Raw genomic sequence first — 26455 nt, forward strand, 5'->3', positions numbered from 1 at the left:
CAAATGATTCTAATCTTTGCAGTCTATCAACGAATTGTATCTAAAGTTGCCAATACAAATTTACCCTCACTATAGAAACAAAAATTATTTCATTAAAATATTTTAGTCATAAAGTAAAATTGAATTTAAATCAATCTTAATAGTGCGGTCAGCTTTATTAGATTGCACAGTGAAATAATATCCTTTAACTTATTTTATGATGATGGTATTAAAAGCAACCTTGGGCTTCATTCACAAATCAGACGTAATAGCCTTTTAATATTATTTGCCAAAGATTTCCACTAATACAAACATGACTTCCCCTTAAACATCTTTGAAGGAGGAGGAACTAGAATGGATATTAAATAGTTTTTCCTTCAAAACAAAACAATGGCTTTAAAGAAAAGCCAATATTAGAACTAAAAAGGCTTTATTTAAATATTGTAAGTTTGTATGATGTAAAACTTCAGCCAACTTCTATTAAGATATATACTGTTGGGAGAAATCTAATCCCCTCTCTCATGCAAAAACTTCTACTCCCAAGAGAAAAACACATTAGACAATCTCTTCAATCCTTAGTCACTGCTGCCCACAGGAGAAGCAGAGATTACATGGTGGGTAGGACCTTGAGAGTCTGTCACTGACATCTATCCTCTCTAATTTAGCAAGAGAAAAGTGGAAAAAGTCACAGTTGGCCCATGACCTGAGTCTCTTGTGGATGCAGGTCCAGACTATGGTTTCTAATTGAGATCTCCCAATAAGGAAGTAGATAGTTTGATTTCTATATGATGCTTGTGTTTATTTCCTGTTTGGTTCGAAATTCAACTCCCTACACCAAACACACAGTGGGGTCCCAATGTTTTTACAATTCACCTCCTGAAATTCTGCTCATCTTTAAATGTTCCTGTCTAGCATCACCTAGTTCAGTGAACACTTAACTGAGACCCTTGTTGAAACTGTTTCTCCTCAATGTTCCCATAGCACTTTGTAGCTTCCTTATAGCATCTGTCTTATTTCCTAACTAGCTCACAAATATGTGAGACAAGTAAAGCCAGAAACAATTCATTATTGGTATGCCCTTTAAACAGTGCCTTGCACAGTTCAATACTTGTTTGGTGAATCAAATTAAAGCCTAAAATTCATATATTCCTTAATGTTAAAATATTAAAATTAAAGGATGTGTTTAAGAAGTATGAAGAGTATGACAGCCTGCAAAAATGAAATCATCACATATGTTCTATTTACCCAAGAAATAAGAGCACGTTCCTAAACAGCGGTGGGGAAACAGTTAGCCAGCAGCCTTCAGGCAATGATAACTTGTGCGCTGGGAATTTCTATGTATTTTCTGCACTGCTAGTTCTAATGTTCATAAAACATGCATGCAACTGCTTCACCGGAAAGCTCTTCACTGATAAACCCAAGCCCTGGTTTTTCTTAGGATTTCAAACATTAATCCTAATTTTATGCTTACATATAGATAAGAGAGTTAACGTTTAAAATAATGCAAATGCCCTTTGATTCAAATATAAATCAATGTATGAGATAATAGAACAAATAAAGAAAAGAAAATTGCAGAAGCGGTCTAACAGCTAGCTGTACACAGGCTTCCTTGTGGCAACTAACAATCCTATGTGTTTAAAAAACATTGAATCACAACTTCCTCGGTCTAGAGGACATTCATTCACCTCATTTAACAAATATTTACTGAACACTGACTAAACACCGGGTCCTCTGCGGGGACTGGAGGTACAGCAGTGCTACATAATAGACACAATCCCCATCTTCACTGAGGTTATAATTGGTGCAGAGTTAGATATTAAACAGACAATCAAGCAAATAAAATCACGACTAAGTGGTGCACCCAGGAAAAGAGGAGTGAGGTGAAAGAGGTGAGTAAGACCTTACATGTTCGGATATTTTGATATCTAAATCAGACCACATGCCAGAGCAAATTTAATAATTTTTAATGTTTATATATATTACGAAATATAAGCCATACTTCTCTCAAATAGTACATCATTAAGCAAAATAAGAGAATATAAAATTCAAAGTATACTAAGAGTAAATGGTATATCTAATTGTATTTTTGGGCCTCACAAGTAAAAGTCTATACATTAGGCTGTAACCTAGTCATAAATATGGTGATGCTTACTAAAAATCTCAGAAAGATCCAGGTTAAAAAACAGACAAGGGTGGAAGAGAAGTCACTTCCAGTTCAAATTACAGATTCTGTTTTATAAGTAACCTACAAATTTTATGAAAATCAAATATAGAAAGCATAATTTTTTAAAAAAATTTCCTTTATAATATCTATCCTAAAAATTAAAAAGTAATCTCCTTCAAAAGCATTTCCAAGCCACTTATAGATTAATCTGGCTAAAATGGGTATTAATAAAAGCAATTTCAATATATTGATTCCTAATTCAAAAATCTACATGGTGTCCAATTTCCTGATGCAGTGAAAAATCCTAAGCCTGTCCTTCAAGATCTTTTGGAATCTATCTTGAACCACATAGCCTCTTCCATAACATTTACCCTAAACATTTATAAAAACTATCATAAATGTCTTTGTCATCTTTATTGAAGCATTCTATCTCTTTATCTATCTCATCTCTAAATTACTTCTATCCTTTAAGGCCCAACATGAGCCATATTTGCTCTATTAAGTAATTCATCAAATTATTCCTAGAAATTATCAAAACTGTAAATTCTCTTGGGGCTGGCCTGATGGTGCAGCAGTTGAGTTCGCACGTTCTGCTTCGGCGGCCCAGGGTTTGCCAGTTCAGATCCCCGGTGCAGACATGGCACTGCTTGGCAACCCATGCTGTGGCAGGCATCCCACATATAAAGTAGAGGAAGATGGGCACGGATGTTAGCTCATGGCCAGTCTTCCTCAGTAAAAAGAGGAGGATTGGCAGCAGATGTTAGCTCAGGGCTAATCTTCCTCAAAAAAAAAAAAATTAAAAATTTAAATTCTCATTATATATGTTTTGTATTTATCTGTGCATATAAAGATACAGTTTTTTCATCTAAAAATAAGTATAACAGAACATAATTCATGATTTAAATTAAATAATGGTTGCAAAGACCAAACAGTAAATGCTCATTAAGTATTATATATTATGCATAGATATAATACCACTAAAATCATACCTATCATTAGTTTCAACTAAACCTTTCATTAATCCATTCAACAAATATTTATCAGACAAGTACTATGCATAACTTGCAATGAACAAGATAAATTGGATACTTCTCTCACGAAACCGACATTAAACCAGTAAATGCGCGAACCAAAAAACTGCATCTTTTGGCAAGTATTTAGAAAGAAAGGAGCATTCTTGAAGATACTTCTGGTAGCTCATGAATTTATCCCTATCAAAAAATCTATATATAACTCTATATATCCATCAAACTTTCCTAAAATCTGCTAACAAAATATGAAGTTAGTAAACATAGAAAACTGCCAGCTATTCAATGAAATTTTATTTCAGCACTAAAACAGTAAGAAAAAAAATTACAGATAAAGACCTTTACATCTGTTTTATATATGTTCAACTAAGCTCTACTTTATTGGAAAGAAAGATGGAATTTCTTTACACTAAACTTGTGGAACAGAAGGTGCTGCTTAGAGACGGGCAGATAAGGAAATCTTACAAGAACAATTTGGAAAACACCCAAACTAATTAGGTCTGAAAACTGAAGCGGTTGCCAAATAATCAATGGCCTTATTATCTGTTGATACTCAACTAAATACACACTCAAGTAAACAGACATTTCAGTTTATGAACTTACAACAGTCAGTTCTCAAGAACATGTCTTAACTATTTCCTAATTCTAAAGTAACAGCTCTCCTACTTCAATGTCATATTTTGTTTTACCTATTTTCAATGGAAATGACACCCTGAAAGAAAATCTTTTCTCTTCTTCCCTTCATGTTAAAATTGCATTATATTCAAGCACCACTTCAACTCTCCCACAGAAATAAAGCATTATACCTTGCTGCTTCTTCTGGGGCTTTTTTTCTTTTTGCTTTTTTTCTGGAAATTTACTTTGACTCGTTTGTTACTCTTTCTCTGTGTTTGTATTTATGTGGGCAAACAGCAAACAGAGGGGCTAGTTATTTAGAGCATCAATTATTCTGCTCACTCAGGGTTTAAGTGTTCTGTTTGATGTCTCCTGGGAGAGAGTAACATCCATAGTAACAAATGTAAATGCACTTACTCTGGGGCTATTTAAAATGTCACCACTAGTTTAAAAAAAAAAAGTCTATATAGGACCATGCCTCTCCAGGCACTAGAAACCAGCAATAATTTCCTCTTTAAATACTACTGGCTAAAGTCTCATGCTGAAGTTTGATATACATTCAGCAGTCAGCCACATGTTTAGCATCCCTATAAAATATCACCCCATTCTCCACCTTCGACCTAAAACTGTAGCCTACATGGTAGAGGTGGACCAAGCGCCTTGAATTTATATGAATATTTCATCATTCATGCTTTGACTTTTTCCCTACTGGTTGTTGTGGAAACCATTTAAAGCAAAAGCAAAAGCAGAAACAGACATCGCTCGGCAGCAGCTTTAGAGAGGACACCTCTGCCTGTAAGAATTCCTGTGTGCAGAAGAGCTGGCACAGACACGGTGACTGACAGGCTACGGCCTTGCGGAGGGAAGCAGGCGGCACACACGCTGCTCACAAGGTACAGTGAAAAGCCTGCCTGCCTGGCATAAGAGGATGTGTTCGTGTTGAGGGGGTTTAGCTACTCCACAGGTGTTTAATAGTTATTTTCTTTGCTAAGCTTAACTAAGCTAAAATAAATTATTTTTCTGTATTTTCTTAAATGTAGTTCATAAAAAGAATGAGTATTACTTAACATACATAGTGGGTTTTTAAAAACAGTAAGTTACTCATTATTTGATGGACGCTGTGCTTTATGTAAAATACTAGCTTTAATCTTCATAAGAATTCTACTACAATCTTCATGTTACAGATGAGGACACTGAGAATTGAACTGTCAAACAATATGCCCTAGGAAGTAAGGATTTGAATCTAGGTTTGCCTGAACCCGAACCCCAATTCTTAACCCCTTCTCTCTACTGTCTCTGGTTGGGGCTCATCTATTTTAAGCTGATGCTCAAAATAGCTTTGGAAATAAGAGTGGGTGTTACTGAAATAAGCACAATCTGGAAACCAAGACTCTGACTTTTTCAGGTAAGTACACATGTGCCTATGTACGCACCCATAAATATAAACAAGAATTCGCCCATTCACTAAATAACATTTAAGTTCCATAATAAAATATTAGGTAAACCTTGAAAACAGAATCCTACATCTATAAGGATAGATAAGGGAACTGAAAATGTTTCCTCTGAAGTGAATCTTCAATTTGTTTAAATGTTTTCAGTGCAACAGTGATTAAGGATCTCAATAATTTTTAACTTCTCTCCTAAAGAAGATCTAAGGAGGCAAAGTAAAGAAGACACGTAGCTCGATTTGCTGCACCACTTAGTTTGTGCTCTTGTAGTATAAGAACAAATGCTAATTACTGTTCAGCCCTAATGCTAATCTCAGCATCTGCTAATTAAAAGATCACATCTTCTGCAAAGTCAGCATTACCATTCAAATGAAAACATTAATCAGTTTGAAAAATTCAAAATCAATCAGCCGAAGGGAGAAAGTTGTCGGCCTTCAGCCCCAACTCAGGAGTGCACAGGAGCTACTGTCAATGTGTATGCCCCAGCAACACCAATTCACATAGCTACAAAGTTTCTCAGAAATGTGTATTACTGTGTTTCTGTATTTCATCCTATCAATTCAGTATATATTGTTTTTATGTGAAATATCACAGTATCATCTGGCTCTTAAAGAGGCGTTGTTTTAATCTAATGCATTAGAGATGTGAGTACTGACCAGATTTTTAAAATACATGTTGCAGAGTTTTGAAAAAGCTAACGCAACTTAGTGAGATATTTCCAGAATATTCATAACTGCAGAAAAGCTCAGCTGTGTTATTTTACTGCGGTTTTTTGGCTCTTTTTAAGCTAACTGATAGGTCTATTTTTTTTATGATCTTTATCAATATTCAGAACATCTAAAGTGCAGAGCAGGGTTATACTTCAGGTCAAAGAAAAAATAGCAAGTTTCTCAGCTTCACTCACGAAGTTGTCATAGACAAAAGACTCTTGGATTTTCTTAGTGATGAACTCTTGCATCTAATTTGGTGCTTCTCCCTAGGTCAAAGAATAGAGACTAACAGGAACTTTCTCTCTGTGGAGCAAAACGCAGCTAACCTGGCTCTGTTAGGCAAAAGAATATTTAAACGGCCAATAGAAACCATCCCGCAAAGCTAAAAACTGTGACATAGATACAGATAAATAATGGCAAGTTATACAAAACATTTTATGTAACGCTTTCAGTTTCTTAAACTTGAAAAATTTAATATACATAAAATTTTTGGCAGCCCAAATGAACATATACTTGGAAAATGTAAGGATTCCTAACATTTTCAGAATCTTATCGCCCATGCATTAAAAGAAAATACTTTACAGAAAATAAACTAAAGTGATTTCTTACTAGTCAGCAACAACAATAAAGTAAAATAGAAAACTATAAACTCAGATGGAATACCACAGTAAATGAGAAAATAAAGTTTCTTTTCATTTTGAAAAATAAATGAGTGAAGAATTATATGTAAATTCACATGTAGTACAAAAGATATTAATGTAGTAATATCTAAAAATGAAAGTCAAATTCATAGCCTTGTTGATCTAAAAAGATCGGAAGAACGCAGGCCTAGACAGATTTACAATAATGATTTCATCAGGCAGAGAAAAAGTTTTGATATATACCACACTCAGGAAACTCAGCTCTAATTCACTTTATTGAAATATGAAATAAATAACACTTTTTCCAAAACAACTTCATGTGACAATTGTAATTCAAAGGAATTATTACTAGAATTTATCATGTTTTCCTTAAATTTAATAAGACAGACAACACAAACCTATATATCTTACACCGACCTCCACTTACAGGGGCTAACAATCACTAAAAGTAGTTTGCTATCATAAAAAATTTATTTCTGATGTTTAACTCCTAAAAAGCTTTATTAGAATAACATTCAAATGTAGTAAAAAACTCTTTTAATATAATAAAGAATAAACAAGAAGAGCTTTGAATGGTATAAATTTTTATCTCCAACGATGCATCGAGTAGAAAAATGGCCGATGGGTTGTTCACCAAAGAAAGAGCTGCAGTGTCTCCTCACTGACCACACTCCAGAGAGAAGAATTCACTCTCACATGCTTAGAAACATTGATGAAGGCTATGAATCTAGAAAAACAATGCTCTCTCAAGAGCAGACTCACTATATCCAAGCCCACTGAGACGGATATACATAAACAGAATGGCAACTTATTAAGCTACGAGGAGAAATAACCTTCACAGGGACCAGGATATAGAGGTCTCATCCATCAATCCATTCTCTCCCTAAAGGCAGACTTAAGGGGAAGTCAAACAAGGAATCAAAACCAGAGGAATCAACTGACTCAAGTATTCAAAGACCTCCAAAGAGAATCAAGTTATCCATCTCATAAAAGTGATGGTCTTACCAATGAGAGCAGAATTTCTGTTGTGTATACTCACGGTTAACCAGCTCTTCTCCTGAGGGACACATTTCATCAGATCTAGCAATACTTCAACCCAGTCCTAGCAAAGAGCTTCAGGCCAGGGAGCAAGTCAGTCACTTTGAGATGGCTTCACACACCTATGCTTTATTCATTCTGTGCTCATCTTACTGTCTGAGGAATTTTTATTTCCCTTCTTTCTCACTTCTGTAAGCAACACTTTGGTCCACAAGCTCTAACACACCGCACTATCAATAGGAACTATAAGCATTATATTTGTAAAGCTTTATACAATCAATGACGTTGCCAGAAAAGATTTGGTACTTAAAAAATTAGCCAAATCATACGTTTAGACCGCAAATTAAGAATTAGAGATCAACTAGTTCACCATCTCAATTATCATAAATGTAGGCTAAGTAAACACATGGAGCAGTTGAATACTTTCATTTAATACATGCTAAGTGCAAAACAAAAAAAAAAGGTCAGCAAGGCATATTTTTGGGGTGAGGATTTGGAGGCTGAATGAACCTAACATTTACTGAGTGCCTATTATCACTGGGCATTTGATAAATGAGAACACATTTTCTCATTTATTCCTTACAGCCCTAAGGTAGGTACTGTTATCTCCACAAGCAGAGGAACATGGTGAGGCTCCCCTTGCATCTCTTCTGGGACCTTGCTTAGTTGTCAGTCCTTCCTTTGCTAGCATTTTCACTTATGATTGACTTCTAAACTCAGAATCACGTTCCAGCCTTTCACATTCTGAAAGTGCACGTGGGCAAGACAGCAAACAAATAAAAACCAACCCCCACAACTACCTATAATTCTCCTTTGGACACTGCCAAAATTTTCCTTTCCCTTCCCAACAAATGGGGAAATAATTTACACTTGCTGTCAGTTCTTACTCACCCCTCATTCAATCACCAACCACTGCAGCCATCTTTCAGGCAACACCACCTTTCACTAAATCGGCTGTGGAAAAGGTCACTAATTACATTTGAACAAGAACTTCTGAAACATTTTCTTTGCTTCCATTTTTACACTGAAGTGTTTCTCCACCCAGCTCTTTAACCATTCTTTCTTGTTTCCCTTTTCTAGCTTCTGTCCTTCAATGTTAGCGTTCCCATAGCTTTATCCTTGGCCATATCCTCTGCCTATACTTTACGCCTCCTACTAGTAATTGAATCCATAACCTTGGCCTCAACTTCCACTCAAAGATGCCAAAATCCATATCTGTAGCCCAAATCCTTCCCTTAGCTCCAGAACTCTATATCCAGTCCATACCCACATGTAAAGGAAAAGAAATGTGCTGTACTGAATGCGGTATCTTTCCCACCAATGTTTTCATGGTCTTCTAAGACCATAAAATGGCATCACTATGCTCTTCATCCCTCAAGTTAAAGCAATATGTGAGTCAACCTAGACTTCTTCTCTCTTACTGCCCACCTGTAATTTAAACATCAGCTCCTGAATATTTTACTTTTGAGAACCTCATACATCAATACACTTGTCTCCATTCCCATGTCTACTGTCTGATTAGGTCCTGACATCTTTCCAAGAGGCATCCATTGGCCTCCCTTCTAGGACTAAAGCTCTCCCTCCATACCCTCTACCCGCTAACTGCAGGAAAGTCCAAACTCCTCATCAGGGTGTCAAGGCTCAGGATTAGGTTTGTACCTACCTCTCTAGCTTTAATCCTCAGAATTCCTCCCGACTTTTCTTAAAAACCACACTAATACACACATACAGCAAATTTATTCAAAAGTTCATACTCTTTCTGCCACACCATACAGCACAATCTTCAGGTCAGTGCCACATTGATCCAATACCTAATGAGGTCTTAGGAAACCAATTTCAACTTCTTTGTTGACTGACCTGATCCACAATATATTTTAAAAACAGAGTATGGCTACTGAAATTGCAAGTTCTCTTCCCAGTTAACAACAGATAATTCTCACTTTGTCACTTTAGATGGGACAGACCATGACTTCCACTATAACAAGAATTCTGAACAAAGTGTATTACAATATTCTTCTCTGTTACAAATTAAGAAGCTTTTCTATCTACAGCCACCACTATTAACAGGGCTCATACTTACCATACTAGGACTTTTGAATTACTTAGTAGTTTTAGCTCACCATAATAGTCAATCCCTATACTAAAAATATAATGGTAATGTTACTTAGGTTGGGAATGCTGAATATGTGGCTATATAGCTCAGAGTTATTAGCAAACAGTTCTGACATTCTATAACTTCCAGTGTCAAGAAACAATTTAAATGTGATGCTGAACCTCAAGGGCAAGCCCTGTATTCACTCAGATAACATAACACTTTCGTATGCAACTGGATACCAAAATTGATTCAAATATAATTAAAAATATATTCAGTAACGATTATACCAAACGCATTTTAAAATATAATGTCCTATAAGACCAAAGAAAATTTAATTTTTTAAAAGGGAAAATCTTCTTTTTTCCCAAAGAGACTGTGCTCATTGTCTGACTAAGGAGGATGTTAAAATTCTTCATCTAAGCAGGTTATTTGTATCTATCACACTCATTCTACTAGTGAAAGATGCATTGCTCCATCCTAGTAAATTAAAGTCTTCTTTAACAAATATCCATGAAATTCTACTACTTACCTATAGAGCAGACTTCACATCTGTATCTACGGATTATGTGTCCAATGCCCAAAAGATAGAGATAACGAGTAATAAACTTTTATTTCCTTATTCATTTTCTAATTTCTATACAATCAAAAGCTGTATAGAAATTTGGATTAAACTTCCTTAAATATCCTGACAACCTTCAATTCTTTGTTCAAATGCGACCTTCTCAATGAAGCCTTCCCTGACCTCCTATTGAATATGACAACCTGCCTTCCATTCCCCGAACCTGTCACTCCAATCCCCTTAGCCTGCTCTGCTTCGTTTTTCTACAGCACTTGTTTACCTTCCAAAAGGTGATATAACTTACTCATTTATTAAGTTTACTACGCATCATATATCTTCTCCCCTTTAGAAAAACGTTCCACAAGGACAGGGATCTTTGTCTGTTGTTCATTTATGATCCCAAGTAACCAGACCAATGCCTGGTTTTGAATAGGTACTCGAATATGCATTTGTTGAATGTTGAATACATAATTTAATTCACCTGTTTGTCTCTTAATCACTGGTTAATAAGCATTATAGAAATCTACGACGAATGTGACACTTGTAACACTGGAATATTCCCACGGTCAGCACCACAGGAACTAACCTCATTATATCTTCTCATATATTGTCTAGACTACTCCCAGAACTCTCCTCAATATCCTTTTCCAGGGCTCACGAGCTCCACTCTAAATAGCTTCTGCCTCCCACAGGAGAGATAGCACCGGCACGGGGGCCCCTCAACTGAGCCAGGGGACACAGTGGCTTCATGCTAACTTCACTATTGTTTGTTCTTTTGTAAGTATTCTGATAAATTATTTTAACCTTTCAACAACTTCAACTTCTTGGTCTATAAAATGAAGGATTTGAATGGTAAATGTAATATTTTGTCTGTGTCAAAAAATACAAACATCATATTATTTTAGCAGTATAGCCTGGGAAGAACAGCTAGCACATCTTGCAACTAAAGGGATGAAAGAAGGAAAAAAGTCTAAAAGTAGTATACGGTGTAAAGGGCGGATGGGGTGGGGGGGAGCAATGGCCTTAAATAGAGAGAAGGCAAAAGCACAAGAAAGTAAAATAAAGAAAAAAGGTTAATTTAAAAAAAAGAAAATATGCAGGAATTTAACCCAGCATCACTTCACTCACTCGCGACTGCCTAAATAGATGGCACGGTTCTAAGCCAAAGTATGTGTGTGGAAGCACTTAAATAAAACCTAAGTTTAATATCTTAAATATAATGTTTTTTATTATTATTATTATATTTTCATTAATATATTCACATAAACTAGACAGTGGCTTTTTTCATTTTAGCACTAATTTTAGTAATTATAAAATAAGTAAATCTGTTGTAAAAGTCTGCAATAATAAAGACTCAAGCACATAATTCTACAACAAAGCTATATTATAGAACACTGTCTACATTCAAGCTGACGCAGAGGCAACAAGTCTTCTAGACTGATTACAACTTTGGCTAAGTCCTGGTGCTGATGACAGTTCCACAATCCAGAACGGCCTCCTGTGCCAATATTCTTGCAAGTGCCCTACTGAAAGGTGAGGGCCTGTCTCTTAGCATAATATTTTGAGTGTTTTTACCTATAATAATAACTAAGTATCTCAAAGCACATTTCCTAAGCACCATTTAATCCTTACAACAGCCCCGTGAGGCAAGTGCTATCATTACCCCAACTCAAAGATAAAGAAACTTACTTTTCCAAAGTGACATTGCTAGCAACTGGTAGAACTGGAATTCAAATCTAAGCAAACAGGCTCCAGAATCAATATTCTATCTCTTTAAATCCAGCTAAGAATATATAATAAGTGCAATATAATATGTATAAAAAACAAGTGAGGGATTGGCCCTGTGGCCTACTGGTTAAGGTCAGCACACTCCGCTTCAGAGGCGTGGGTTCAGTTCCCTGGTGCAGACCTATACCACTCCTCAGGAACCATGGCGTGACAGTGACCCACATACAAAATAGAGGAAGACTGGCACAGATGGCTCAGGGCAAATCTTCCTCAAGCAAAAAGAGGAAGATTGGCAACAGATGTTAGCTCAGGGAAAATCTTCCTTAGCAAAAAATAATAATAATAATAATTGATCACTTACTCTATAACAAGCCTGATTCTGGGTGCTTCACACATCATTGCATTTAATCTTGACAACCATCCCAGCAGGGAGATATGACCATTCTCTTCACTGTTTTCAGATTAGGAAATAGGGACTCTGGGAGGTTAAGGACTTGCACAAGGTCATATCTCTACAATTTTCCTTATCTATCTGTTGAGTAATGCTTCTCTCAACCAGTGTTTCCTCCATTTCCTTATTCCAAGCTATTGTTCTCATCCTGGCATCGTAACAGTATGTCATAGTGATAATTATCTCCTCACTGTTACACACTCAAATACACTCCTACTCAGGTACCATAAGTTACAATGCATATATCTGAGACCATGAACACCTCTAATTAATTTATATCTATAATTTACCATATACCAGGCAGGAGGCTAGACGCAGAGGATAAAATGAAGACACAGATACTATTTGTGGGAAATAAAGCAAGTAGACAGAAAGTTACAAAAGCCCTCATGAGGACTCGGGCAAAGGAAGTACAGTTGCTAAGGTGATGCAGAGAAGGACAATCTTATCCACATTTGGGGGAGGCAATATCTAATCTGAGCCCTAAATGATAAGTGTGAAATAGCCAAGTGAAGAGAGAAGGATGCGGAGATGGAAGGAAAGTACAGTATGCCTGAAGAAAGAAAAGAATAAGGACCAACACTGTTTGTCTTTTTGTTTCCCCCCCACCCCCACAACAACCTCCAAAAACTATTTCCCTGTATGAATGACTAGTCAGCTGTTGGCCTCTTCACTCTTCAACCCTCTCACCTGGAATCACAGGATGTCTTCCAGCTTCAGTTTCCGCCCCACCCAACTGTCAGAGAGGAGTGCAATATAACAAAGCTTAAGTCCACCTGGAGTCATGTGTATTTACTTTTATTGCCACAGACTGCTTATTTGGCATGTCTGGGTAGAGTCCTGTACGCTGCTTTGACCATCTTCTCAGAGAGATCTTTCTAACAATCCTCATTGTGTTGGGACACTCCACACAACTGGGCTTTTGCCTCAGTTTTCTTGTCTAGCACAATAAACACCTGCATGGACTGGATGCCTGCCTGACGGGGCCCAAGCCACCCTGCCTAGTTCTTATCAGTATTCTTCCCCAGCAGGCTATTCTCTTTTATCTAAGACTAAAATATTTGAGACTGATCTGCAAGTTTGATGAGGCTCAAGATATTATTAGGTTTATCAGGATACAAATTTCCAATAGTGCACAGTAAATATTTTGTTGAATGAATAAATAAAGCTATACCACCATAAAACTCATATGTGACAGGTGGTTGGGATAAATAGTAATATGCATTTTTTTGTAGACACAACATGCAAACAAAAGAAACACACCGGGAATGGAGGCTTAAATAAATGGGAAAAAAAAATCTCTCTTATTAACGATTTCCTGATAACTTATGCAATTAACCCCAGATTACAAATTCAGAAATGATAGGGAAAGGCTGCAACATTTGGAATATTTACAATATTTGAGAGTTCTACTAAGTACTGTTTCATTTAAATCAAACTGGGACTAATTTTGATGATCTATAAAAACTCAAATGCAATCTAGTAACAATAATAACAACAGTAGAATGGTTAACAGATATAGAAAACTCACCATGTAACAAGAATTGTGCTAAGGGCTTCTGAAGGCAGTACTGATTGCTTACCATTCATCTCCCTTTTCCAAACTAACAGAATTTTAATTTTGTTCAGGGTAGGAATGTGCTTATTCAAAAATTACTTGCTTCCTCAGACACTGTTGTAGACAGGGGTGGCCCTAGGAAAGTTGTCCTCTCCCAATACTGGTTCCAACCCCTCCCAGCAACTTTTTCTCCTCCCTCAGATGGTTGATATGAATGCCTGGAATGTATGGGGCTGAAAGTGAAGCATCCACATTGTGACCACGAGGACACATATGACAGAAGACAAGACTAATGGACCAGAAAGCAAAAGAAGTTTCGAGTCTTACTATTGTCATGAGCCCACTACCCTAGTTTTGGACTACTTACCTCTGGATTTATTACTGTACGAAAAAAACAAAGCTCTATTTGGTTAAATGTCTTTAGGCATATTTGCATGCATCATCTCATTTGAATTTTTACTTTGTTGGATTTAACAACAGTCTTACTCTAGGAGCCTAGTAAAATAAAAATGCCTCTATGGGAGTATTTTTATTACTATGGTAGTAAGAGGAAACTTTATTAAAGTCACCATTATTTTATAGTTTTCTTCTCTTTTTATTGTCATATCACTCCTAATTTATTCCCATCTCTCTACTTCTCTTTAATCCCTCCTAGCACTGGTATGATTGCCTGACTATCTGACCATATTTTGATAACCACTTATATATTATGATGATCTCTAAATTCATTCAAAATTAAATTAACAAATCTCTCCTTTATCTAAAATGACAATAACAAACATATACCAAAATTAAGTGATAAGAGTTTTAATAATGTAACTTCTAATTACTCAGCAATGATACTTCTGCTGATTTATCCTAAATACTTTTTCAAAATATCATATGATATACTGTAGTTTAAAATCCTAAAGCACATTCTTTCAAGAATTATAATAATTAATATTCATTAAGTCCTTATTATGAACCAAACACTGTGCTGTGTGCTTTAGATGTATTACCTCACTAATTTTAACAGTGATGATGTAAGTACTATTCAGTATCTCCGATTTTCAAGAGACCAAGGAACGTGCCAATGTCACATGGCCAGTAATTGCCAGAGCCAAATCCTAAACTCAGGGCATTCTGACTTCCAGACATTATTTAGCCCCCATGGCTAGAAACACTTAAAGGATCAGGTACCAAAATAAATTTTTTAAAAGTACATTCTAGATTTTTGATTCATGAAGTCTTTTGATGTCAGCCTGGCTTTTTCTCACACATTTACAAAATTAAAATTACCACATATATGATTCAAAGAAAAAAATTAAGTAACAAAAGCACTATTTCCAGTGCTAATCTGAACTTTAAAATTCAAATCAAAAAAATCCTTGGTAGCCAAAAATTCAAATTTTCTCAAAACAATATTATGAAGCTAATAATGCCTATATAGGATTACCAAAGTAATTCTTTTCATTGCCTTCTTGATAACTATTTGAAAGACTGACTTTAAAACTTTACTATCTATACAATTCACTTGGCATAGGCTATTTAAAATTGCTCATTATTCATAAACAGATAAACAAGGCCTCGATAAGCACATAAGCAGGAACACAAACACATGAAATGCTGAGCATCTTGGGCCAACAGCTAGTAGTATAATGACTGGGTGAGAATGAGGAGTGTACTGGAAATGACCTTAAAATAGTTAGGGACTAGGCCTACAAACTGGAAGATAACAAAGCAGGCCTCTAAATCTCTCACTTTTCCTCTACATTACAACCTCCCTCAGGTAAACAGACATTTATTGTGTCTGTACGTGTCAGATACGGTGCTCAGCTGAAGCATGTAAAGCTAAGTAAGAAACGAACCTGCCCTCAATGAGCTGAAAATCTATTAACTGCTGTTGACAAACTGAGGGATTTAATTTATGCTGCAGCACACAATTAGGCATGAAGACAAATTTCTCCACGTAATGGGTTGTTGGTCTTTTACAAATAATCCAAATTTTCCTCTATCAGGATTGGCTAGCTATACTTAAAGTTCTTCTCAGTCCTGCATTAGTCTGGAACATTTACATTTTACTACTTAGTCTCTTCTACTAGAAGAACAGTGGTTACTATGAGCTATGAGACTGAGGAAGTTTCTAACTCTCTTAGCAGTACAGACCTAAATGTCAACCTAGAATGTTTAACTTGATTCTATATCCACAACCACTTTGAAATACAGAATTCACAATGCTTTGAAAAAGATCACTTAAATGGGGATACAAATAAAATGTTAATATCACTAACATTTAATGATTTCCTAAAATAGTAATTATATTCCTTTCCTCATAGGCTAGTATCCAAATATGGACTTCAGGATAACAAAAAAAAGGAACCTCATTCTCAGGATCATGTTTTAAAAGAGGCTGGTCAAAGTTCAATCATTACTGTTTTTAAAAAGTAAATAATGGTAAAAATTATCAATCTTATACAGATATGACTATAAGTTACTCCACAGTTTAAAACATCCTCAGTACATTGTGGAAAAACTGGTGAAATGTGAACAAGATCTGCAATGCAGAATTGAGTTAATGGTATTATACCAACACTAATTTCCAGATTTTGAGACCTGAACAAAGTTATTGTCCTGGTCTGTTCTGGCTGCTAGAGCAAAATATTAGAGACTAGGTGGCTTAGAAACAATAGAAATTTATTTCCCACAGTTCAGGAGGCTGAAAGTCTGAGATCATGGCACCACAGATTCAGCGTTTGGTAGTGCTTCCTGGTTCATGGATGGCCATCTTCCCACTGTGTCCTCAGATGGCAGAAGGGACTAGGGAGCTCTGTCGGGTCTCTTTTGTAAGAGCACTAATCCCATTCATGAGTGCTCCACCTTCACAACCTAAGCACCTCACAATGACCCCACCTCCTAACACCATCACATTGGGCCCTGGAATTTCAACACATGAATCTGGAGGGGACATATTCAGATCAGAGCAGTTATGTAAATGATAACCTTAGGAGAAGCTGACTAAGGGGTTTATGGGAACTCTGTACTATTTTTACAGCTTTTCTCTAAGTTGAAAGTTGATTCAAATTAAAATGTTTTTAAAACCTCCAGTTCTTTTAACATGAAATTCTTGAGTAGCTTGCTGAGCAGTCCAGATGTCACAAAACATCAAATGATGACCATTTGAAATAGTCAAAGCATTAGAATATCAGCATATCACAGCTTCTACTGACTGTGTTTAACAATTAGAGCTTATTAACCTTTGATTTTTGACAAAAGAACGGTTTTACATCCATGAACGAAAAATGAAAATCCAAGCGCTACATTTGAACTTGAGAAGAAAAGCACTGTATTTCATTAGTTATAAAATTCCAAGGCTCAGCTCAGCCAAGGAAAGAATTAAAAAATGGATCATTCTTTTCCATTATGATTGTAATATAATTCTGAGAGATAAGAAACACTTTATGGGAAAATGTGTTGCCTGAGGAAAAGGCAAAAATTCCCCAAGTCATCTTTTGCAAACATCTTTGTGAAGGCAAAACAAAGCTTTGCCCCTTCATTCATGCAATATGCATCTATGAAGCATGTACTATGTGCTGGGCACTGTAATTTATGTTAAGCTCCAGAAAACAAAATTTAAATATAAAGATTTTATGATCATTTAGATATATTATTCTCAAAGCACAGATTAGTAAAATAATATCTACAAGAGGTCAAATATGGTTTCTCAGTAAGATATCTTTTCTGTTTCTCCTTCACTGAGAGTTTAAATATCTCAATTTATGAAGATAATGAGGCTCCACTCTCATATACCTTTATTTATTCTGGATATAGACGAAAAGAGTTGAATTTTGTGAAGTGTCCACTTTTCATTCGTTTTTCCCAACTAACGTCTAAAGATCTCCAGAGTGGGGTGAAATCACAACTTCATGCCACATTCCAACCTGAGCTGTCTCTCAAGTAGTTTGCTAGGCAATTTGAAGTAGAAGCAGAAAGCTCTCAGGGTTTTCACCTACTCCATCTGCCCATAAAGTAAGGCCAATAAACAAAGATAAAATATATTCTACTTTACAATTCAGAGATTATTCACCTCAGTAGTAGTATTTGCATTTCACCTAAGGTCAAGAATCTGAAAAGAGTCTCATAAAATGAAGGTCCTTCTGCTATCTGCTCATCAAAATCTCAATTAATGACCATACAGTTAAAATAATCAGACATGCATAGAAAACAAGAGACATTCTGACATTGTGCAAAGCAATGCGACATTTCAAAAAACAAAAAGAAAAGATTTTTCTTGTCTCCCACACTTCAAAATGAAATGATTTATTTGCTGTTAATTCTACAGATCGTCTAGTATTTATAGCTAAAATAAACTCGCGGTGTTTTCTTTTAAAGAAGTGGTCATTAATCTCAGCCACTTGAATAACTATAGATTCTGAGACACTGCTCACCAAGCTAGGAGGAAGGGTTGTGTTAATGTCTGATGGGAAGCATGATAATTGTAACCGGGTTTAGAAATGTTAATGTTTATGCTAATATTTGAACTGAAAGAAACAACAGGGAAATAAATCTAGGCTTGGCAAAAGTGACTCACCTGTAAGCCAAGATGAGTCATCATAAAGTCTAGATAGTAATTCTTGGGGAGACAAGGATTGCGGGTAGGAAGCACTCTGAGAGTCTATTACAGAAAAAATAAGAACTTAGGAGCTTTTAGGAACAGAATTCAGAGAACAAGAAAATAAAAGGCAGTGATGGAAAAGATATTAAGAGAGACTAGGGAAATATTTACTGTATTTTTCACTCTGAACAAGGACCAGGAAAGGAAACACACACAGAATGGAATCCAAAGAACTTGATGAGCTAGAACTGTGTCACTGAAAGAACAGTTTTGACTGCTGACCAGGGCTCAGAAGAAAGGACCTTGCTTCTCTGGGAATGAAGCTGAGCTCTGGAATTAAACTGGATACCACCAAAAGAGCAGAAGGAAGTAAAAACAGAGATGCCAATTACACAAATGCCTGTTAAAATAAGAGTAATCTGTATTTTGCTAAAGTGAATAACAGGTGGTATTTGTAATTACCTGCACAGATAAATTTTGATTATAGTATTAGGAACGATTTTCACACATCTTGCAACACGAATCATATTACCTGATAGTTAAATGATATTATATGCATGCCCCCAGGACAGCACTGAGTTTGAAGAGGATAAGACAGAAAGGAGAATGTCCCTATCAGCATAGAGACAGGAAGGCGAGAAATGGGAAAGCCACAGATTGGCCCAGTAGCTACAGAAAACGACATGTTTTTAAAATGTTCAGTCTTGCATACATAGCCCTTTAACTGTGGGGCCATCAACTCCAGGAAGGTGGGTTTGGTTGGGAACTAACTAGGCCACAGTAGCATCCAGGAAATGGCACATGTAACACCATGATACTAAAGGATCGGGCTGTTCCCACTCCTTGCGATTACTGGACTGCCCTTCTCCTCTACCACTCAGCTGAGCTGAAAGCACCAGAGTGCAAATTGCTAAATTCCAAGGATAAGTTACAACCTTGGGGTGAAACAATAAAACTGATTTTTTTTTCCCCTCCCTTTGCCAAGGGACAAAATACAAAGCAGACTCTGGGCTAGAAGTGAGAGGACTGAAGAACACAGCATCAAAGAGATGCACTTTGCCCTCCTCCACTCTCCACAACGTCTGGGGGTCCGTGCAGGCAGGGGTGGCTGGCATAACATTCAGAACAGGAAGTTTAATGAACAGGAGGACCCCCCCCCCTTTTTGTATACAGACTATTTCAAGCTCTACTAGTTTTACAGAAGGCAGCAGAAATGGTTGTGTCACTATATAGTCGGAGAAGGCAGTGGGGCAGCGCTTACAGACCCCTGTAAGAGTCCACTGTTCCACCATTCCACACCCAGGTGCCTTGCCAAGGATTCCTAAATGACTATGTGCCTAAGATGGCACAGAAGTTAGCCAGGCCCCTGAGCCCAGACCAGCGCTGCAGGGGATTCACAGAGGTGCCCTCAAAAGAGCAGCTGTGTGTTCATTTCTTCACCTCTAAGTGACCACTATGAATTGTTAAATCTGTACTCATACATCTGAAACACCACCATTCCCTAGGCATATGGTGTTTTCCTGGCCTTAAAAAATGTAAGGTTCATAACACAACTTTTCTTTATTTCCTCCAGAGAAAATCTGGAAAACCTAGTCCATTTTTTCTCCTTCAGCTAAAAAAAGTACAAACACATAGTGCTTTAGTAAGAAGCAAAAAATCTGTAATTTGGAAACTTTTAATTTGTGGACCAAAATAAACCCATCCATTAGAAGTTTCTGGCCAGTACTACATCAAAATTGTGGAAAGTCTTACAAGAATAAAAGAGTGTCTTCCACAATCATGTAGCATACATTTTAATGTCAATAAAGAACCAAATAAAGGCACATAAACACACTTTTGATATTTATAAGTCCACTCAAAAAATTACAGCTATGTAAAATAAACATGTTTAAAGGTTTCTGAAAGCTGGAAGAGTAACGATAAAGGTAGTTATGAGATGTGAAATCTTCACCAGATCTGACTTTGAGACCCACTCATGTATACAAAAACATTATTTTTGGAAATAAAAATTAAAGTATTATTTTTAAAAATTATCCCCCAAATAAGTTTTAATTTACCATTATAGTAATTTTCTGAGTAGAAAAGGTATTGCCTAATGAAGCAATGTATCAAGAACTTAAAATGAGAGGTTAACAAATATAAAGACACTTACCTAGTACTTTGTGAACTCACATTTCTGCAGGTAGTATTTGGCAACTTCCATAAATCATAAATTTAAAGTCTGGGATCTGTTACATTTTGCCCTGGGAAGCTGATCGCTTGCTTTCTAGACTGTCATTCCTATTGTGCTTCACAAAACATAGTGAGGCAGGCAGAAACTAGCCAAATTTAAGAATGACAAGGTAACTCAAAACAGCCTACCTCTCCTGCCCAAACAATCACTAACTCACACTAAGACAGACACCCTCAACACCAGAGGAAAAAAATAAAATTCAAATATGAGCTATTACCCCATAGAGTGTGGGCACAACACCCACGATGTTGACATCTAAATCTTCAACACAAGTAGAGGCATTTGACCGACAACCACCGCTCACCAATCTGGTTCTACACCTGCATTCAAACCCACTGTGTTCCAGAAGGTAAGAGTATTGCTTTATTTCTCATTCATCAAGTAACTGAAGCAAGAAGACAAATGAAAAACCCATAAAAGGACAATTTTGCATCACTTTCTTTTCACTGCTCATATTGGACATAATATCCATAGCTGCAGAGAGACCATTAAATGACTTTCTACTCTTTCCTCAAAATGCCATCATAAAAGCAAGAGGAGATTAAACCGCACCAATGCTTTCCCCCTCCTCCTCGGCATTCTAATTTCTCTCCAAAGAGAACTTGGTGAAATTCTTCCAACCAATTTTCTTTCTACCAATTAAGAAGAACCTTTTCAAAACTTGCTTTCTGAAGAGGACATGAATAAAACTGAGATGAGAGAGAGAATCTGACTTTGAAGAAAAAAATCTGAGACTCATCCTTAAGAACTATTCTTAGAGGGGGAAATAAAATTCCAACTTCAATCTTCACTTTCTATATTTCCTCAATAAATAGCCTAGACAAACATCCACATAAACTGGAACAATCAATTAGCTCTGGTAATTATTACAGCTCACAGTGGTTTTCTACTATGCTAACAATTTTCCCTACACGCTTTCCACACATTTGACAAAAATCAACAATTACAATCATAATATCAAACATCTTACTACAACCCCTTGTATACAACAATACTGGAGGCCCCTAACACAGAATATAAATTTAATTTTAAAATTTTTATTAGTATGGAAAAGCAATGTTGATACTGTCGTAAAAGGAAATTATACACTTTACAGCCTGAGTTTTCTTTCTCCCTTTCTTGACTGTACAATAAGAGACTAGATATGTCAACTCATTCCTTACCAATTTGGTCTCTGTACCAATGATGCTTTCCTGCCATTCTTCTCACTGGCATTTCTAATGGAGCTTGAAATTGACAATTTTGGCCTTATGCTTTATTTTATTTTGTTTTGTTAGTCTGGGTTTTGTTTTCCTTTAGTGTTTTACTTTATGCACTGTTTTTTATGCATTTATTTTATGCACCATGTTTTACTTTATGCACCACTTTAATATGTAAAATTCTCCTGTGAAGTACAACGTATTGGAAAGAAAAGTAAAGATTGAGGTTTGAGTTTAGGAGGAAAAAAATATCTTGACCATGTCACAGCACTATATTTGGAGAATAAACTACTCCATAGTGTCTTAACTCATAGCCTCAAGATAACATAAGATTAACACAAATCTACATGGGTGCATAATCTAAATGAAAAGTAGGCTCTAACTCAGTGCCTCCAGAAGGATAAAAAGAAGTAAAATTCATAAAAATGAAAAATCTAAAAGGCTTCTCTGCAATTATAGTTATGATAGAATTGGCACAGCATGGTTTTAACCACATAGAAGATTAATATTTATTTTCAACAAATGTAGCTAGAAAAATGTTATTATATCCCCTTCCCTTTTCACTAGGAGCATGCTGACTGAAATGGATTCATTTATCTAAGCTGACAGCCAGACAAAACTATATTGTGAATATTTTTTTATCTCTCATTAAATAAGAACTTAGCAACATCTGGTTTGTTACAATTATCCAAAATTATTCAAAATTTTTTTGGTACGTTTAACTATGTGACACTGTGTTTAACAGTTCTTTTTAATACAACATTCAGAAAAAAACAAATGATAAAACAATTTAATTATGGAAGAAAGTATTAATTCCAATGAGAGACTCAAACTCTTAGAAAAATTACTAATTCACTTTTAGAGCAGTTAGGATTATAAGTAAAGTCAGCTATTTGGTTACCCAGAACAAGAATTTAAGGGTTTTTATGTTCTTTCAAAAAGTCTTTTCAGCTCTCAAGAAAAGTTGAAAATTGTATCTCTTCTCCATACTATAATTAGAGAACAGAGAATATCTTATATTGAAATAGCAGTTCCTCAAGAGGACACAAATATTGACATCATATTACAAGCCTACCTTGAAAGAGCAAGTGCTCACAGGCCGAGTCTAAAGGGCACCAAGTCCTAGTTCACACACGTCAGCAGCACCTGGCTTCAAAATATTTTTGACAACTATGATGTTGTTATTATGCATGTCAATTGTATTTCTTTTTCTCAAAGCCACCAATAAATTTGCTCAGTACGACTTAAATTCCTCATTGTTTTATATGTGTTATGAAACTATGTTCCATTCAACACGAGAGAAGTTTATTCAAGATAAAGGACTCTGAGCTTATACCCTGTACTCTGTAACAGTTATTTCTTTGTGACAGTGATACTATTTTCTTAAGTTGTCACTTTTCAAGTAAACAATTTTCTTCAAATCCTAAAAATAGTTGCTTTGGGGGAAATGTACATTGGGGAAAGAGGAAGACTACGTCTACCCTGAATACTAAGTATACAAATGGTATTTGAGAGGCTCTATATATTAGGCATACATGTCTGCAGAATGTATGAGAAATAAGTAAAAAAGGCATTTCTTGCATTCTTATCTGACAGTGCCTGGAAGTGTTCAGGCTTCCATTTGTATCTCACAAATTGCCAGATAATCATTCCTTTCAGAATAAGTCAGAGATAAAAAAAGATAGCATAGTGTACATAACGTAACATGACAAAATGATTCCAAATGGAAGGCCATAAAGAGTGAAGGCAACAGACATAAAATGTGATGTCAATCTTGTGAAAAGTTTGGGGGCAAAGGAAAAAAGACGGCGTGAATCACTGTATTCCACTCCTCCTTGCTACATGAAGCAAGGATGTTAACACCTATTTTTCCCACCTGACTCTCATAATAACCAAACCTCATGGCAGTGCATTATACTACAGAAACCAACTTAATTCTCACAATCCCACAATGAAATAGATATCATTAGCCTAATGATACAGAGTAAACTGAGGATCAGAAAATGACCCAAAGTCACACAGCTGTCATATAGTTGTTCCAAGTTCTAAGCCCTAAAGCCCATGTTCTAAATCACTATCTCAGTGACACAGTCAAGTTATTGGAGCCTGTGCTATTAATTTTTAAGTCATACAAGGCACATTTCATGTATGATGCTTTCCCTAACATGCTACACCCTCATCTTTAAAAAAATCAACCCATCAACACAAAACACAAACCTCATTTACATATCAGTTTCTCCAGGTTACGAAAAAACTAAAAGTAGTCCCAGCTTTCAATGAATTTATATTTCCATAGAGGTGTAAAACAAGAAGAGAAATAATCAAAACCCATGGTGGAATGTCATAAAAGCCATAAAAAAAATATAACAAAGCTACAGGGAATTAGACGACAGAACACAATGAGGAAATAAAATATTTAAATTATTAATGAAAGACATAAAAGGCAAAAAGTCTTAGACATTCTTAAATAATATACAGTTAACTCTTTTGCATTTGTCATTCAGACTATCAACCACTGTAACGTTGTAAGAAACACGTTCTATTGTCTTTACAGGTACCATTAAAATAGGAATTCCTTTGAATGACTTCAAATAATGAGGATTTATAAATAAATCACTTTGACCAAAATGAAGGAACTTTGTGGTTTGAACGGTCTTAACTCAGTTAAATGTAATTCTAACATCTGACTTTATGATTTTTACATAGTATTTAAAATACAAACATACAAAAAATTCTAGTTATAGGTCTCCAAAGAATGGATTTTAACTTTCTGGTAAAAAATAAATCTGATTAAATAATTGGATACAGCATCGTAACAGTATATCAACAGTAGATCAGTAAAAATTAATAACAAGCTCAGATAAAATGATTTAAAAAAAGATCACCATCACTTAGCTCCCCCATGTCTTTAGTTGATAACCAAGTTAGAGCACAGCTTATCAGAGTTGAAAGGGACATTATTTAACACAAACCCCTTCTTTATACATGAGTCAGTTGAGGCCAGAAAGAGGCAAGCTCTGCCCCACACTTCCAGCTGAGAAGGGGCATGGCAGAAGCTTGCACTCGCATCTAACTGGTCTCTCCACATCTCCTCTTGATGCCTCCTCCAATTACCTCTACACAGAACAGCCAACATGATCTTTGTAAAATGAAAACCTGATCTTGTTATTGCCCTGCTTAAAACCTTTAATGACTTCCCATTGCTCCTAAGATAAAGTCCAAAATACTTAACCTTAAAAAGTCACTGCAAATTCTGGACTCCCATTTACTTCCCTAGCCAGATCTCATGTCACTTCCTCTCTCAATCCTTGTACCCCAGCTACTAGGACCGTCTCTGAGTTTTTCAAATGAACCAAGCTCTGTGGTACTCTTGGCCTGCAAACAGGAGGTTCGCTTCTTCAGGAAGGTTGTCTGCTTGGCCAATTCCTACATATCCTCCAGGGCTCGGCAGGATGAGACTACCTGTCATCTGGAGTGTCTGAGATCCTTGGGTCAAATGTTCTCATAAAACTCAGTATGTATTTCCCCTTTTCTAATCTCTATCACAATTGTGTTTAATTTTGTCACAGAGGAAGCACACAATAAGTATTTGTTGATAAATGGATGAAAAAGATTAATGATTCCAGATTTATTATCTTCTCACTATAGTATTTTCCCTCTATTAAACATTTCATTCCACTAAGATAAGTTTCTCAAGCCACATTTATTTATCCTTTTGCCTATAGACTCTTAAACTAATATCATTTGTTTTCTAGAACATACTTTGACATTATTTTATTAGCATTCAATGATTTGTTCTAAATAAAAATAAAATCAGTTTTATCATCATATACTACAGAAAGCCTCCAAAATTTTAAATAATAAGCTTAAACCTAGCAGTGGAGAGATGATAAAGTCTACTGTCTTTATTAAATGATAATACCACATTTCTCTTAAAAATTACTTTCCAGATTGATATTTTACTGCTGTTCTCTGACAAGTAGAGTCATAACCACAGCACTGCCAACTTTAGCACCAGTATTCCTAAAGCTCGTTCCTCCATCTCCACAGAGTTTCTCAGGACCAAAAGACAGCAGACGCTTAATAAGCCAATGAGAACGGGGAGAAGTTAGAATAAGGATGAATAGAAACCAAGCTTCTGGAGTAAAATTCCCTCCTGGTGACAAACACACAGATCTACATTTCCAAAGCTAATCTAGAAAGCTTGGTTTCAATATCATCCAGATCTTAAGTGTTCTCCTCATCTTAAATCTACAACACCTGACCATTCTTTATGGTCAACAGATAGCTTACTTTATGACATTCTGAAATTTATTATTACAGGCAGACAACTGACACTGAAACGTTTTCTATGTTAACTCACTTTCTCTGTAAAATGAAAACTTCAGGTGTGTTGTCCCTATTGTCAAATCAAGGCA

At 36.0% G+C, this 26455-nt stretch overlaps 1 protein-coding gene across 16 annotated transcripts in view; it reads right to left on the minus strand.

The window, feature by feature from the left end:
• ADGRL3 (adhesion G protein-coupled receptor L3) overlaps positions 1-26455 on the minus strand; it is a 794963-nt gene that overhangs the window by 753427 nt on the left and 15081 nt on the right. The window contains exon 1 of one of the 16 annotated variants that reach the window (XM_046656102.1): positions 20758-20991. The exons of the other annotated variants lie outside the window; for them this stretch is intronic. The gene's annotated coding sequence lies outside the window, so the exon portion shown is untranslated. Of the gene's footprint in view, positions 1-20757; positions 20992-26455 lie in introns of those variants that run through there. 16 annotated transcript variants of the gene reach the window in all.

This window comes from Equus quagga, chromosome 3 (assembly GCF_021613505.1).
Source record: "Equus quagga isolate Etosha38 chromosome 3, UCLA_HA_Equagga_1.0, whole genome shotgun sequence".
Taxonomy (NCBI): domain Eukaryota; kingdom Metazoa; phylum Chordata; class Mammalia; order Perissodactyla; family Equidae; genus Equus; species Equus quagga.